The sequence below is a fragment of the Manacus candei genome, unplaced genomic scaffold (genome assembly GCF_025592945.1).
Source record: "Manacus candei isolate 608988 ecotype Guabito, Panama unplaced genomic scaffold, ASM2559294v1 h1tg000041l, whole genome shotgun sequence".
Lineage (NCBI taxonomy): Eukaryota > Metazoa > Chordata > Aves > Passeriformes > Pipridae > Manacus > Manacus candei.
In genome coordinates, this window is record NW_026138089.1 from 7466957 (window position 1) to 7482120 (window position 15164).

The 15164-nt window shown below is 38.5% G+C and overlaps 1 protein-coding gene and 1 long non-coding RNA gene across 7 annotated transcripts in view; one reads left to right on the forward strand and one right to left on the reverse strand.

The window, feature by feature from the left end:
- LOC127474361 (uncharacterized) overlaps window positions 1-15164 on the forward strand; it is a 51993-nt gene that overhangs the window by 35907 nt on the left and 922 nt on the right. The window lies entirely within an intron of this gene.
- Window positions 1-15164, reverse strand: part of GLRA2 (glycine receptor alpha 2) — a 128451-nt gene that overhangs the window by 4605 nt on the left and 108682 nt on the right. The window lies entirely within an intron of this gene.

Genomic DNA, 15164 nt, shown 5'->3' on the forward strand with positions numbered 1-15164 from the left:
CTTTGACAAAGAGAACCGTTTTTTCAATCATGTTTTTCAATCAAACCGTGAGATGAAAAACTCACTTCAAGTGCCTTTCCTTAAGTAGTGGATATGTTTTCCTTTAACCTAGAGGGTTGGTGAACTACTGGGCAACCTACCAAGGGTACCGTCTGGGGGTGTTGCAGGGTGACTTTTCATTCTCAAGGTCATTTTCAGTTCATATCATCTGACATATCTACCATGAAGACTCATCTAATGACAGTCTTCAGCCTGTGCTGTTCACTAGCTTAGTCAATGGCAAAATAGTCCCAATAACTTTTCAAACATCTCTATCATTATTTTATTCAGACTACACCTAAAACTTATTAATTTTAAACTGGACAGGATCTACCTTACGAAAATCCCAGACTATTTATGTATTTACAGATTTTAAAACCAAAATCAAAGAGTAGCTGGAAGCCACCAGACATCAACTGGAGTGGCAGAATCCACTGCCATTGAAGTCATTAACTTTATCATTCTAAAGGGATGTGAAGTTAGTGTTACATAATATGTAGTCATAGTTCCATTTGTCCTTGATTAAGGCATAGGGAAAGGGGTCAAAAGTTAGGATGAGAAACAGAAAAGAAAAAAATAGCAAGATGAAAGTGTTCTTTCAGATAGTTTTCTTTCAGATGTCCACACCCTGAGTATTGTAGAAGAATTAGCCTTTGAAAACTAAGTATATTTCCTGAGATTTGGGTAAATTCTTTCTACAGATGCTTTTCAACAACATAGGTTTATGTGTATCATCTTATGGTGTCTTAATGAACAGGCTTTAAACAATTTTTATCAAACAAGATTTGCATATTATCCTCAATTTTTAATTTCCCGTTATGAATTTAATAATTTTCTGTGTTTTACAAAGTAATGGCCTTAGATTCTCGTGACGTAGCTTTACATGGAAACATGTAAATGGGGGGATAATGCTTCTGACATGGTTTTCTTTCTTCATCTTTCATCTTTGTGAAACTTTTATTTCTACTCCATCAGGTCTAGAATGTATTTCATACTATCAGCTTCACACCAAAGCAATCAGGAATGGGGAAAACACTTTAGAAAACCTAGTTCATTCAATGCCTTCCATGCACAACTTTCTGTACAATGCATTCGGAAGTGCTTTGTCCTCACCAATTTTAAATGCCTATTGTCAGCATTGACTCAGTTTTAGCAATGAGGAAAATGAGAGAGAGACTGACTTCAAACAGTGTATTTAATTTACTCTCTGATGTGATTTATTCTTTTAATTTTGCTACTCTTTTTCCAACATACGGTGGAAAAACTATTTAAAAGACTATCTGGTTTAATTAAATTTAGAGGACAAGGATGATTAATTTTAGGTATAGGATAGAGAACATCAGAGAAATTTTCCTTTTGGCATTCATAAGCACAAAGTTAGAAACTCACAATCAATTCAGACTTGAATGTAAAATGGAATCAATAGGAAACAGACACTAAAATATATTCGGAGGTTTCATTCCTAAATCATCTTTATAACTTTGAGACATCTCCCATCTCTCAGTACTTTACATAATTCATGGTGTGGTTTTGCAGAATGTTGTGCTTACATGGTTTCAATTCTCAGGAGTCACTGAGTATGCGGACAGAGGTAGTTCAGCTGAGAAGCATATTTGGACTTTCAAGTCCCCTTTGGGTCCTCACAGGAGCCTTTTAACAAGAGTTAACTGTCAGGAGACGAGAGGGAAGGTCCTTTCATAGATTAACTGTTTAAAGGGCAGTAATGGAGTTTGGTACTAAAAGATGGATTTCATAACTGAAGGATTCGCTGGAGGGAACCTCCAAGAATCTGTGTGAGAACCAATAAGAAGGAACTGATTTCTAAATGAGCTGGGAGAAAGGTTCCCAAGGGAGGTACACAAGTGAAACAGGATATTTAAAGCAGACAAAGCCAAGCCAGAAGGATTCTAAAAGCTGAGTGACTAAGAAACAAAATGGCAGAAAATGAAGTACAGAGTTGATAAGTGCAAGGTAAAGCACATTGCAGAAGATAACCCTAATTACACACAGATAGTAATGGGCTCAAAACTGTTGTTTTGTTGGGTTTTTTTTTCTGGGTGGCAGTTTGGGGAGTTACCACATAGATGATTCTGACAACATTAGTCCTCTGCTAAGCAGCAGTCAGGCAAAGGGCAAACAGAACAGAAAATGTCTTTCTGCCATTTTATCCACTCACAGTGTGATCAGTTTTTGAACACAAAAGGCATTTCTGGTCACTCAAACCTAGTGAAAACATAGCAGAATTAGACAAAATACAAACAAGAGCAGCAAGGATGATAAAAGCCTTTTGGTATGAGGAGGAAGAAAATAGATGAGATCTCTTTATCTTAGAAAAGCTGTGTTTGGGGGATGATATCACAGGATCATAAAATCATAGAGAAAATTAAGAAATAGAAGGAAAATTAGTAGGTTATGAGTTTAGGGGGGTTTGTTGTTGGTTTCTTTTCTTTTTTTTTTTTAATGCAAATATAGGATAAAACATAGTAACACCATGAAGGAGATCAGATTTTTTTTTCAAAGGAAGTTATCTTTCATTTCTGTGTGCAAATCTTTGTGTGAGACCATTTCAGATGATGAAAATAGCGAAAGACACAGATCCAAAGGTCCATGTGCAGTTATTGAAATTGCAACCTGGTTCATATGAAAGTACACCCTTGGTTGCTTATTTTCCCAAGACAGAGAAGTTCTAGGTTTGTCTTGGAGCTTTTAAATACAATATCCATGCCTGACCACTGCTGGAGAAAGGATCTGGAACAGAAGCCATTCCTTCTCACCAAATACAGCATATTCTGTGGGAATTCAGGTCTTCCACCTCTTGATAATATGCTGGGAGCTGGTGCCAATGTTGAAATGTTCTGAATTTCCATAGTTTTTAGTATTTTGAGTGTCATGTTTTTCTTACACATAGTTCTACCTTGAGGCTAAATCCTGCTGATACAGAAAGAGATGAATCTTACATAGTAAACTTGTGTGTTCCAATTTCTTATTTGGGGGTAAAACGAAAGACGGAACAAGCTCTGGTGGCATTTGGCAATAATACAAGGCCACTAACAAACTTTTCTGATTTCTTACACCTGGAAGAGTTCTGCATCTCAGCTCACCTATGCCATATGCCATTCCCACTCCTCCTTAACTTCAGAGGAACAGAAGGTGATGTAAAATTTTCGCCTTCTCAGCTCTATCCTGCCCAAAGTAGATATCAAACACTTCCAAGAATCTAAATATTGGTCTAAATATTGTTTCCCCTAAATATTCACCAAGATGTTTAATCAAAAAAATAGGCAGTCTCTGACTAATCCTACTGCATCATGCCACTTCATCAGGACCCACCATTCTGCATGTGACAGTGGTGTTCACCACATTTCTGCCACTCCTAACAGTGATTTTCCTGCTCACTGAGGTTTGCTTTTGCTCTCATTTGAATCCTCATGCCTTATAAAATCTAAGTAAAACAGACCTTGTATTATAAATAGCACAGGCATTTTAATTAATGGCAGAGAAATTGGTCATCATTGTCTTTGGTAAGGGTTTCCAATGGACAAATTTAGGTTTGTTTTTGAAAACTGTGTTTAGTAATATCTCCTGTCTCCAATAAACAGCAGAAGAATCTCTGAAGCATGAGTGATTTACTTACTCAGTCTGTAAGAACAGCAAGTGAACTGTTGTTAATACAATAATGAAATGGTAGTTAATGTGGCTTCGCCCTTTTCAAGTAGGAATTGAACATTATCCAACTGAAAGACTAACATAATTTAAACATGTTGTGAGCAAAAATATTTTCCTGGCTTGAAAAAAACTACAAGTGGAATCTAAATTTTTCAAGGATTACTTTAATAATAAAGATTATATAGTCACTAAGGGTGACTGAGTTGTCAAAAAAAATAATAATTTCTTTTGTAATAATAATTTCTTAAGTAAAGCAAGTATTTCCTTTCTCAATTTTACAAACACAGTTAATAAAAATTTCTTTTTCAATTCCATGTTTTATAGATAATATAATTAATGTTTTAATTTTGGGGGAGGGAGAACCAGATGAACTGCTGTTTTACAAAGCATAGATGCTATGATATCATTCCTACTAAAAGGCAGCAGATCAATTCCTGACAAAGTATCTTGGTTTCCCTTAACTTTAAATGAAAGTTACACCTAAAAATACCCAGACACAATGATCTATGAATGTCTTTTAGGTATAATTTGACTGGATATTAAATCCTCTCAAGACTGTGAAGTCTGGAGAATTGACTGCTCCTGGGTAACTTCTGCCAGTTTCTCTCCAATGAAAGCAGAGGTTGGCCAGTTTATCAGTGGGAACGGCACATTAGTGTTTTATATCAGACAAATACATGTTAATGACCTAGATTTGAAGGATAATCTGCTCTGACCAGAAATCTGTTGGATACAGGGCAATTGACTTCTGCTCATTTTGTCTGCATGCAAGGCTGAGCAAACTGCAAAGTTAGTGTTCAAACACATGACTATGTCAGCTGGAACATAAAATAGATGTTAATGGGCACATTAAAGCTAAACTATGTAAAGCAAGACTACATTTGATAACATTTTAGAACATCTAAAACATAAAACACTAATGGAAACTTACCCAAAATTCACTTACCCTATTTTCTCCTGCTTTCTATAAAACATCTGCCCCAGAGAGACAGGCAGAGTCTCATCTGCCTCCTTTTTGTGGTCTTCAAGCCCCAGCCTCAGACTTCAGTGCTCTCCTACCCTGAAACCTGCTGTAGGGCCAACACCACCCAGCAAATCCTGTCACAGTACAAGGGCATATGGCATCCCCAGGTGTGCAACAGGCTTGGGGGAATTGCCAATGCAACACTTGGGGCTCCCAAGCTCAGAGACCCCAGTTACAGACACGAATATCTGAGCACCCATCTCCCCAGGATTTTTCCCATCAGGTTCTGTGGTCCTTCTCTCAGAGCAGATTCAAATATTTTGTGGAAGATGATTTTTCTTGCATCTCTAGGAAATTTCTCTGGCCTCTGCCTCTGCCTTAACTGTAATCACAGAATCACAGAATCTGCTGAGTTGGAAGGGACCCATCAGGGTCATTGAGTCCAACTCTTAGCCCTGCACAGGACCATTCCCAAGAGTCACACCATGTGCCTGAGAGTATCGTCCAAATGCTTCTTGAACTCTGTCAGGCTTGGTGCTGTGACCACTTCCCTGGGGAGCCTGTTCCAGTGCCCAACCACCCTCTGGGTGAAGAACCTTTTCTGGATTTCCATCCTAAACCTCCCTTGACACAACTTCAGGCCATTCTCTTGCGTCCTGTCATTGGTCACCACCATCCTAGATGATTTTTGAGACCATTCCTGTGCCATGACTGTGGCATCTCAGAGTACCTTACTACTCAGTCAATCAAAATTTTAAAAAAAAAAAAAAGTGTATATGTGCATATAGGGCCCACAAATGGTATTCATGATTTGATTCATGCAGGTTAGCCTCTAAAACAGTGTATCACTGGGGATTTTCTAGGGCTCAGGTTTTTATTCTCTCAGCTCCCCCACTCTGCCTCAGGCCAGATTCAGCAGGCACCGTGCTCCCTGCCAGCGCCTGGGCTGGGGAGGAAGCACTGGGACCTGTGGCATCTGTACACCTTGCTGAGGCCTCCTGCTCAGTACTGGGAAGGGGAAGGGTAAGAGGGAGGGGAAGGAGAAAGGGAAGGAAGAGGAAAAGGCTTTTTGCATCTCTGTTGGTGGATTCTCTCCTTCAAGCCATTTGCTACAACAAACACCCAGAACAAACCCCAGCAAATGCAGACAGAGTTTACTAGAGCTTTCTCAGACATTCATGCATTTAATTTATGCAAATACTGCACAAAATGAATTAAATATTGCAAATTACATTAATAATTTATATTCTGTAGTTAAAAATAGTCAAGAATATTTGAATAATCTTAAATTGTTCACATGCAAATTTTATAAGTTTTGTGTGGTTTATTTTTTTCTTTTTTCATTTCTGAGGAGACAGATCTTCCTTTTCCAGTTATCAGTTCTTAATGCCAGGCTTCCAATAAATAATGTTTTGGGGTTGGTTTTCTTTTCTTATCTCCTATTACACAAATTATACTTTCTGACTTTGCATATTGTTTATTAGTCGGGATCTCAATCTGGATTCCTCCACCCATTTTTGCATAGCTCCAAAGCATGATTGGGTTAAACAAAATATTTTCCAGCTATCTGCACTTCAGACTTGTTTCCAAAATTAAATTGTTGCATCTTAGAAACATCTTGACTGTTTGAATGTATGAGAAATTTACTAGACAAATAGATTTCTCTCTTTTCATTTTTATTTGCTTCTTTGAGGGTTGCTCTATAAAACTCTAATATTATTTATTCTCAGCAAAATAAACATTCATCATGAGGTAAAAATCAATAGCACTCAGTGCTATAGCAACTTGATAGTGCAATCTTAACATGGAATTGAAGGAGTGTTTTTTTCTCATCTGATAAGTAATAAATCCATAAATCCTACAAGGCCATTGGAAGTATGCATACAGTGGAAATTAAATAATATTTCATTTTAAATGGGTTTGATAGTTTTTCTATTACTGTATTACACACACACAGAGTGTCACACAAGCACACACACTCACAGAGTCTGTATGCACCCACCCATGAAGATATATATACATACCTATCAATGTGGGCATCTACTTAATCTAGTCATCTAATGTATTCCCTGAAGGGATTTGTTAGTGGGAAGCTCACCTAGTGAGAATGTTTTTTTTCCATTTTAATATTAGGGGTACTCTCCAGAGCATTTATCAAACCACAAAGTCCATTTTTAATAACTTCTCGAAATGCTATCTTTTATGGTAGCTTCTCCCCCTCAGTAGTTCTAAGAAGCAGGGATACAGAACACATGAGCATGGGTCATTAAACTTGCCCAATCCTCTCTGCCCAAAACCAGGCTCTTTGATGGGGTGCTGGCATTTCTCCAGGAGGACCATCTGCCCAGGCCAGTAGCTAAGCAACACATCTCCTAGTGATGGCCTTTTATTACTTGGTAAAACTGATTCAGGGAATAACCTGAAACAATAGATTTAGCAGCATATAAGAAACTCAGTGCTGAGAGGTACAGACAGACGAAATGTGGAAGGATGGCTACAGCAGTAGAAGAGATATTCTTGGGAGAAGATCTCAGATGCTCATGTGAACTCAAGTTTTGTTCAAGAACATCAAGAAAAAAGAGAGAAGAAATGTCCAGTTAACTTATCTAAAGGAGAGAGCACAAGAATAATAAAGGGTTGCTATCCCTGAAGCCTTCCTGAAATGTGCATGTTGTATGTTTCATCTTTTATGTGTCCTGGAGTAATTCTAAATAGTGTCTGCAGTGTCAGAGCTCTGGAGAAGCCTGTTGTTAAGCATATGGAAAAGGTCAGGACTCACTGTGAGGGCTTATGACCTCCTGACCTGGAGGTTCCCCTTTTGAGAAGGGACAACACCAGGGGAAGGATTCTATTCAGAAAATATGCCAATAAGCCAGAGAATGAAGCAGTGCAGGGAGCTCCCCTAAACAAAGGGAGACCAAGCAACACAGGTTTCTACTTCACTGAACATCCAAGAGCCTCACGAGTACCAGTCAGGAGTACCTACACCTTCTGCTTGCAAAATTCAGTTCCTTCCTCAAGCCCTATCTGCTGCTCTGGCTCCTTTCTGCTCGTTGGAGCTAAATAATTATCTTCCTACAAAGTAAAGACAAATTGTAAAGGTAGAGCTCCACCTTGCCAAAATCACCTCTGAACTGAAAGGTGTTATTCTACTCTTTAAGAATAACCAGGAAATAGGTTTTGTGTTGTTTTGTTTTTAGCTAAAACATTCCATTTTGGATATTAAGAGAGCTGCTAATTGCTCAAAGAATTTACACTACCACAAAGCACTTTGACTTGTAATGCTTCTAATTTGATCTACTGTTCCTTACATAGAGCATGACTGGTACGGAAAGCTGAAGATCACCGAGTGCAGGGGCCCATGTAGCAGTCTGTGACTTTGTTCTTACCACCCAGAACATGTAACATGAGCCATTTGGAGGATTTGGAAAATGATCACAGTGAGTGCTGCAAAACCAGCAAATGGGATCCCAATTTTATTCTGTTTAAAGCTCAGCAAAAAGAGTTGTTGTTTGTGCATAGCACATGTTGTTCTAGCCTACTGAAAACTGAGTAATGTGGTAGTATATGCAAATAGTAATCGATTAAAGATTTGGCATGCACCAGAATACTCCAATGACATGTCCAGTCACAGCAGTACCATCTGCTTTTCCTCGTATGTGCTAAATTTATAACACTGTGCTAATTTCTATGAAAGCTTACATACCACCTTCAGGAAATTATACTTAACAGACATGCAATATTCGTGCTTTGTGACTTATCGTTGACAAACAGTTAGTAAATGTCTCTTCCATTACTCTCATCTCTATTCTTAGACAAAGGACTTTAGAAATCAATAACATTGATTGTGATTCTTAAGCCCAAAGGAATGGCAGTGATTTGCAATTCAAATGTTATTTCCCTAAGGTTTTGGTCATGCTAGAATTTTGACAGACCAAAAGGCAATCTGACTTTCACCTGGAGGTTGGACACCAGTAAAACACAAGAAGCCTGGTATCATACACCTAAATTAAAATTAACTCTTTCTGTGTGGAGCAGAAATTTTACCAAATTGCTAACTGTACCATCTCTTCAGGCAGTCATAAATTTGACACATGGACTCTGCACAATACTGGCAATATCCCCCTCATGATTGCTCACTAACACTCTGAGTCATAGGAAGATAGAAAACCAGGCAAGGAAAGGCTCTTTTTAATGGCCATCTGGGGTTTCTATGAGTCTTTTGCCCTGTTGGCTTCATGGCTGGATGTTTTACTGATGAAACTGGAGCTCATTTGGAGAGTCTCCACATGATGCTGTGCTGAATGATTTCTCCCCACAGGATGAAAGGCTGAGCTCTTTCTTCTTTGGGTCTGAGAGGAGCAGGTATTTCACAGTGTGAGACCATTGAACTATTACCTCAGGGGACAGTTGTCTAGAGGATATTTTAAACCTGTTTGACACATTTAAATAGATGGTTTCAGTTTGCCAGTTGTGGGATGGCTCCTAAAATAAATGTCACTATAAAGAATAAGGCAATTTGTTTTGGATGATTAAGAGAATCTGGCTCGTATATTCAAGGTGTGACAATTCCAATCACATCTTCATTTCAATTTACAGGAAAGAAATAAACTAGGTTTCATTATTGTTCACATTGCTGATGCTATGTATTTGACATGATAATCTACAGTATTAGTCAGTAAATTGACTCACTGGACTGGCCTTGATCATATGCTCCATTTTCTGCTCAGCAGGGCCCTCTCTAACAGCTATATATAAGCAGGGAGAGGAAAAAAAAGAGACCATTCTCTCTTAGATCATTATAAAATGATGTTGCTTTCAGTTTTCCTGTTGCTTCAAAGGTTATAAGTGATGTGATCTTTTCACTATCACAGATAATATATGGCTGCTGTTTGTCTGACTTGTCAGCTCCTCACACAGAAATCCAATACTTCCCTCTTGTCACATATTCATTTCAGATATGTGTTCTCTTGCAGAGTCTGAAACGAAATACTCACTGTATTCCTATCTGCCAGTTCTTAAGTCTCGCCTTGTGCAGTCCTTCCTTGTCAAAGCACAGTTGTCACATTAGCAACCCATATGAGTACTTGAAGCAAATGTAGAATCTCCTGATAGTAATTAAAATTCTGCATGCTTTTCTATTAAATAAAGTAAATCTTCATGCATCATAATCCATAGCTCTGCTTTTCTGCCACTGTTTTTAAATGTCTGATTACTGAGCTAATTGCTCAGGCAGGTTGTTTTTAGATTGTATTATGCACTTATGAGTTTTGTATCACTGTCAAAATAAGTATTGGATTAATCCTTATTCCTCATCTACATGTCGAGAAATTGTTTCCTGAGTCCAGAAGTTAAAATTAGGAGCAGCCTCTAAAAGGGGCTAAAGGGTGAAGGGCAGCTAAGAGAGGATGAGAGCCCAGAGTCAGAAAGCAAACAGTCCAGTAGAAGATTGGCATGAGTTAGGAAATACAAACTTGTGCAGCTGTATTTTAGCAGCATATCTGCAGATGTAACCTGTGCTGCTGTGGAAGGAAGGGGAACCAAAGACTCTTAGCACAGAAAGAGCCTATCACTATTCCTGTCCAGAATGGTAAATAATTGTTTGAAGACCTTTTTACTGACCTTTGTTCCAGGAGTACTTGCAAGTCAAAGAGAATTACAGGGTGTAAATCAGAAATACTCAACTGTGGGTCAGCATATCCACAAAGAGATATAATTCAGCTCACAGTCTCCCTGAGGAGCAATCCCTGACAAATCTCTCTTAAACTCATGCCTGATATATCGGGCACATTACAGAAGAAACTGTTTAACAGCATTGATTAATATTTTCAGCAATTGTAAATGTTCCAGTGTCTTGCCTGGTGCTGGCTCTGTCAGCTGGCTCTCTGGGGCTCTTCTGGTACTGTTCCCTGCCATCCTACAATTCTGTGTTTGTAGTTTGAAGAACAGAATAGAAATCAATAACCATCCAGGCCAAACAGCTTTCTCTAAATTGTAATGCTTTAAACATGCAAAGAGGCTGAAGTCTAAGCCTCTTTGCTTCAGAAGGTTCAAAAGCTGCCAGCAGAAAATATCTCCAGATTCATATAAATTTGGTACCAGTTTCTAAGACGACTTTGATAGGGAAGGCAAGAGGGGAAGCCATATGGTAAAAGAAAGGTCAAAATTCACGTCTCGCCATAGCATACCAGTTACCTTCTGGGCACCTCTGTACCCCTGGGTGGTACCTAGGGCTAAATACTTTCCTCTCTCCCCTTAGACAAGTGAGACCTCATGCAGGAGAACTAGGTTCTTGTTTCATCACTGAAGGAGACAAATATTTGACAGACCCAAAAGAGTCAGGTGTGGCAGCAAGGTTGGAAACAGTGGTAGGGGAAAAAAGTGAGACTGACAACACTGGCAGGGATGCCACATGCAATAAAACCATCTCTAAGTCTCACACGAGGTTCAAAAAACATTCATGAAATAGCAGCTGTTAGATCCAAACACAATCTCTGATGAAAAAGATTTGTTGTTGTGATATAAGTCTGATATTCAACCCCAGCTACACAAATACCCACAAGACAACTCACCAAAGAGGAAAACAGTGACAGTAAAAAGTGTGACAAAATCATCAGTCTTCATGCATCAAAAAGAAAAATTCAAATAGATTATTTTTACAACAAAATAACACAATATGAGCCGCAAGGGAAAGTGATCAAAGATCAAAGAGTAAATAAGAGACAGGCAACATAAACAGGCATCCACAGTATCTGGAAGTAATAGAAGAACAGCAGCATACAGAACCAGAGAATCTTAAAAGAACTGTCATGTATTGGTGGAAAAACATCCTTTGTGCAAACTTTAAAAAAAGAATATTTACATCTAGGGAGCAAGACAACATTTTCTGTGCCTGCAAAAAACTACCCTCTCTGGATATTTTATTACTCTTTCTTCATACTCCTGTTTGGCCCCTATGTAAAAAGTACAGTTTGTATCTCCACTGCATGAACATTCAGTAGAACTGCATGAACAGTAAGGGCAGAATAATAAAAGACTAATCCATTAGCAAAAAATACAGAACTAACTCCACCTGAGTCCATGACAGACAAATCTAGGACATTTCCAAAATAAGGAACAAAATGGCAGTGCTCAAAAACATTTTAAAAAAGAACTGCAACAGCTAGCTAATCAATTGCTTTTACGTAACACCTGGAGTCAAGGTGAAGGTGAAGATTTGGAACAGTAGCACTTAGTGTTTCATGATTTCCTTTTTATTATTATTTTTAATTATAAGAGCAAATAATCTTGTTTTCCCCATTGATTTTGCTTCTTTGCTTGCATGGGCTAAGGACCACCAGTTGCCCCCCAATCACCATCTGAGAAATCTGAAATGGTAGAATGAAGTTGTCTTATTCTGAAACCTTCAATGTGCTGAATTTGTTCTTGCCCTTGATCATGTAACTGTGCAAGCAGAAATACATCATATAAGGAAAGAAAACTGGCACAACTAGCTCTCTTCCTTTCTCTTTCAATCCTGCCTTCCTTGCAGGCACGGTCACTGAACTCAGTATTACTTTGCTCATAACAAATACCCACAGAGCACTGTGAATATGCATTACAGTCGGCAAAACCACTAGTCATCCTGTTTGCTTTCATCTAATACACAGGTTTGGTTATTTCTATTTCTGGATTCACCTCACACAAGATCTTCTTCCACTTTCAATGCCCTTTTCACTCCCAGTGTGCACCCCTGTTGGCTCCAGTGGCCATATGTACTCCTAGTCCCACAAGGGCTGAGGACTCAACACCAACAAGTCATAGCAAGTTATAGAAAAGTGCTTTAATAATTCATAAATCATCACATTGAACTGACTGGTCTATACATAAATAGTAAAGGCTACTCATCACAAAAATACCACCTTTGGCTTAGAAATTCTATGAGTGCCAAAGTCCTTGAGTTCAGGAGGATGCATCAGGTAAAGTTGAAAACAAATGCTACATGAAAACCACACTGAGTGAGCTGAACCAAAAAATGGATTTGCAAACCAAGAGAAGTAACTAAGCCCATACTTGGTAGGAAAGGGTTGAGAAGTAATTTAAAAAAGAAGCTATACAGAGTAAGAATTTTGCAGATTTAAGATAAATCAAAAACACAACTAATCCTCTTTAGTTTTGCTAGGGAAATCATTGCTAGAAATATTGGTGAAGCTATATAGAGTGAGAAGCATGATACCCAAACATAAGAGGCTCAGAAAGAGAACTAGAATTAATAAATTTAGAAAAGCTGAGGCTCAGGCATGTGAGGCCATGTCAATATATGGGGAAACTGGCAATTACTAGGTTGACAGGCACAAAAGAAATTCAGTGACCTATGTGGGAAATACAGCATAAAGCTAATGTAGGGAGAATAGTATCTAAAATGTTATGCCTCCTCTGCTTTTCCATTTTGAACACCTGCACACACACATGCACAAATATCCAAAAGTGACCTGTCTGATGGAAGAATAGCTGGTCAAACAAGGAAACTGAAGTCAAATAGCTGCATAATTTACTACTGTTCCTCTATAAAGGATGGGGCAAGAACTTGCAGATCTCGAAAGAAAGGTAATTGTCTTCTACAAGATCCACTGGAAGGTTATAGGTAACACATATATAGTCTATCTGTAGGGATGGAAAACCATTGAGCAAGAGCACATTGTGATTTTCAGAAGACTTGATTATCCACTCACTGGCGTAAATATCTGCTAACACAAGAATATCTCCCAAATTTTACATGGGAACTCCCATGACAGTGGCAGGGTCACAAGCCTTTCAAGGTTGGAACAGAGCACTTATGCAGTATACACACCCATTCTGGACATGCAATGAAACACCTGGGCCAGACAAATACATCTTAATTCACTTAGATATGTATGTAATGGTGAAAAAAGAGTATTAGGTCCTTGTATGTCTTCCAGACAGAAGTTATCGAGGACTCTAAAAGAGCAATCTGTGATGCACAAGTTCTCTCTATCTCACCAGCCTGTAGTGGCATCACACTTGATTAGATTTGCTAGAATTTCTCGTCTGCCACGATCAGTGCAGAAAAAAGCCTACAAAATGAAAATTCTGCAAATGGGGCATATGAGTAAACTTAGTGTCTGGTTCTACAGTGTACTTTGCAAAACCTGAAGGCTGTGGATGTGGTAAAACCCTTTAATTTTTTTGCGTAAATATCTATTGTACATATCTTTCTTGTCAATTTAAAACCAGAAACAAAACATATTAAAAAAAGCGACCCCATCATGGGAGTGAAAAAGAAAGCTGGCATAAGTTAACAGACAGCAGATAGATGAATTTCTTGGAAAGTTTGTGCTGGAGTGTCAGGGCTGCTACATGTGGATACTTGTAAGACTTTATACCCTGAAGATGAAATACACAACTTGCTTTCCTAGAATGGTGTGCAAGATTTCACATTTGTGCAAATCAGATAATCTCTAATGAACGGAGTTTGTGATTTCCTTTCTTAATTAGCTATTCTTTTGACAGACGAAGGTTACAGAGCACCTGAAGGCAAGTCTGTACCACCAGCAGGCTTGGGAAGGCTTAATAGAAAAATGAATGAGTCAGTCAAGGGCAGAGCACTTCCACACAACTAGAAGAAAGAGTTATCTTAGAAAACTACACAGAGAACCACTTGAAGAGAGTGACATGAAGCATGAAAGCAAAAGTGTCATGTCCCTTAGGAGTCTTGCCATGATATTACAGAGAAACTAAAAGCTTGGACCCTTGGTAAAACAACTTGCAGTTATGCAAGTGAATTATAAATGTGTGTGTACAGATGCACACACAGTATCTGTATGAGAAATTACATATACAAGTTAGAAACTAAATTACTTGAAGACTTATGCTCTTGCTCAGGGGGAAGTTACAGGTTCAATGAAGAAATTCACAGGTAGGATTCTGGACTTCTCACACTTCACATGTTTTGGCAAACACAGCAGCCTTTTCTGATCTTTCCAATCTGTTTTTCCAGGAGCTAAAAACACTCTGACACACTCAGTATGCCAGATATCTTCAACCAGCCCCTGGAAAACCAAGCTTTTCAATAGTAAGTCCTTCTTGACATTGATTCTGATGTAGTGAAGAAGTTTAGTGTGGTATGAGCCGGGGCTGTGCCAGCACAGAGATGTCATAGGAGAGTCCATCCACAGAGAGTGGAAGTGGCTAAATTTTTAGTAACCTATGGCTGGGCTTAGCTTAGAGTTTTCAGGAGCTCCCAACTTGAAATGAGTCTTTGTGAGGACTCTGGGAACACTCAGCAACAAGTGCTCAAAATATGAAGAGTTTTAAGATGCTTGTTTCTTCCAGTGTAATTTCCATTACTGCAAAAACAAACAAAAAAAAGCTAAGCAAAAACCCCAAACAAAACAAAGTAATTAAAATATTAGGCCTCTAGAGAAATACCCAACCACGGATTATCATATTTACAGTAAATAGCGTCTTTCTCTAGCAGTGGATCAAGAGAAATAAA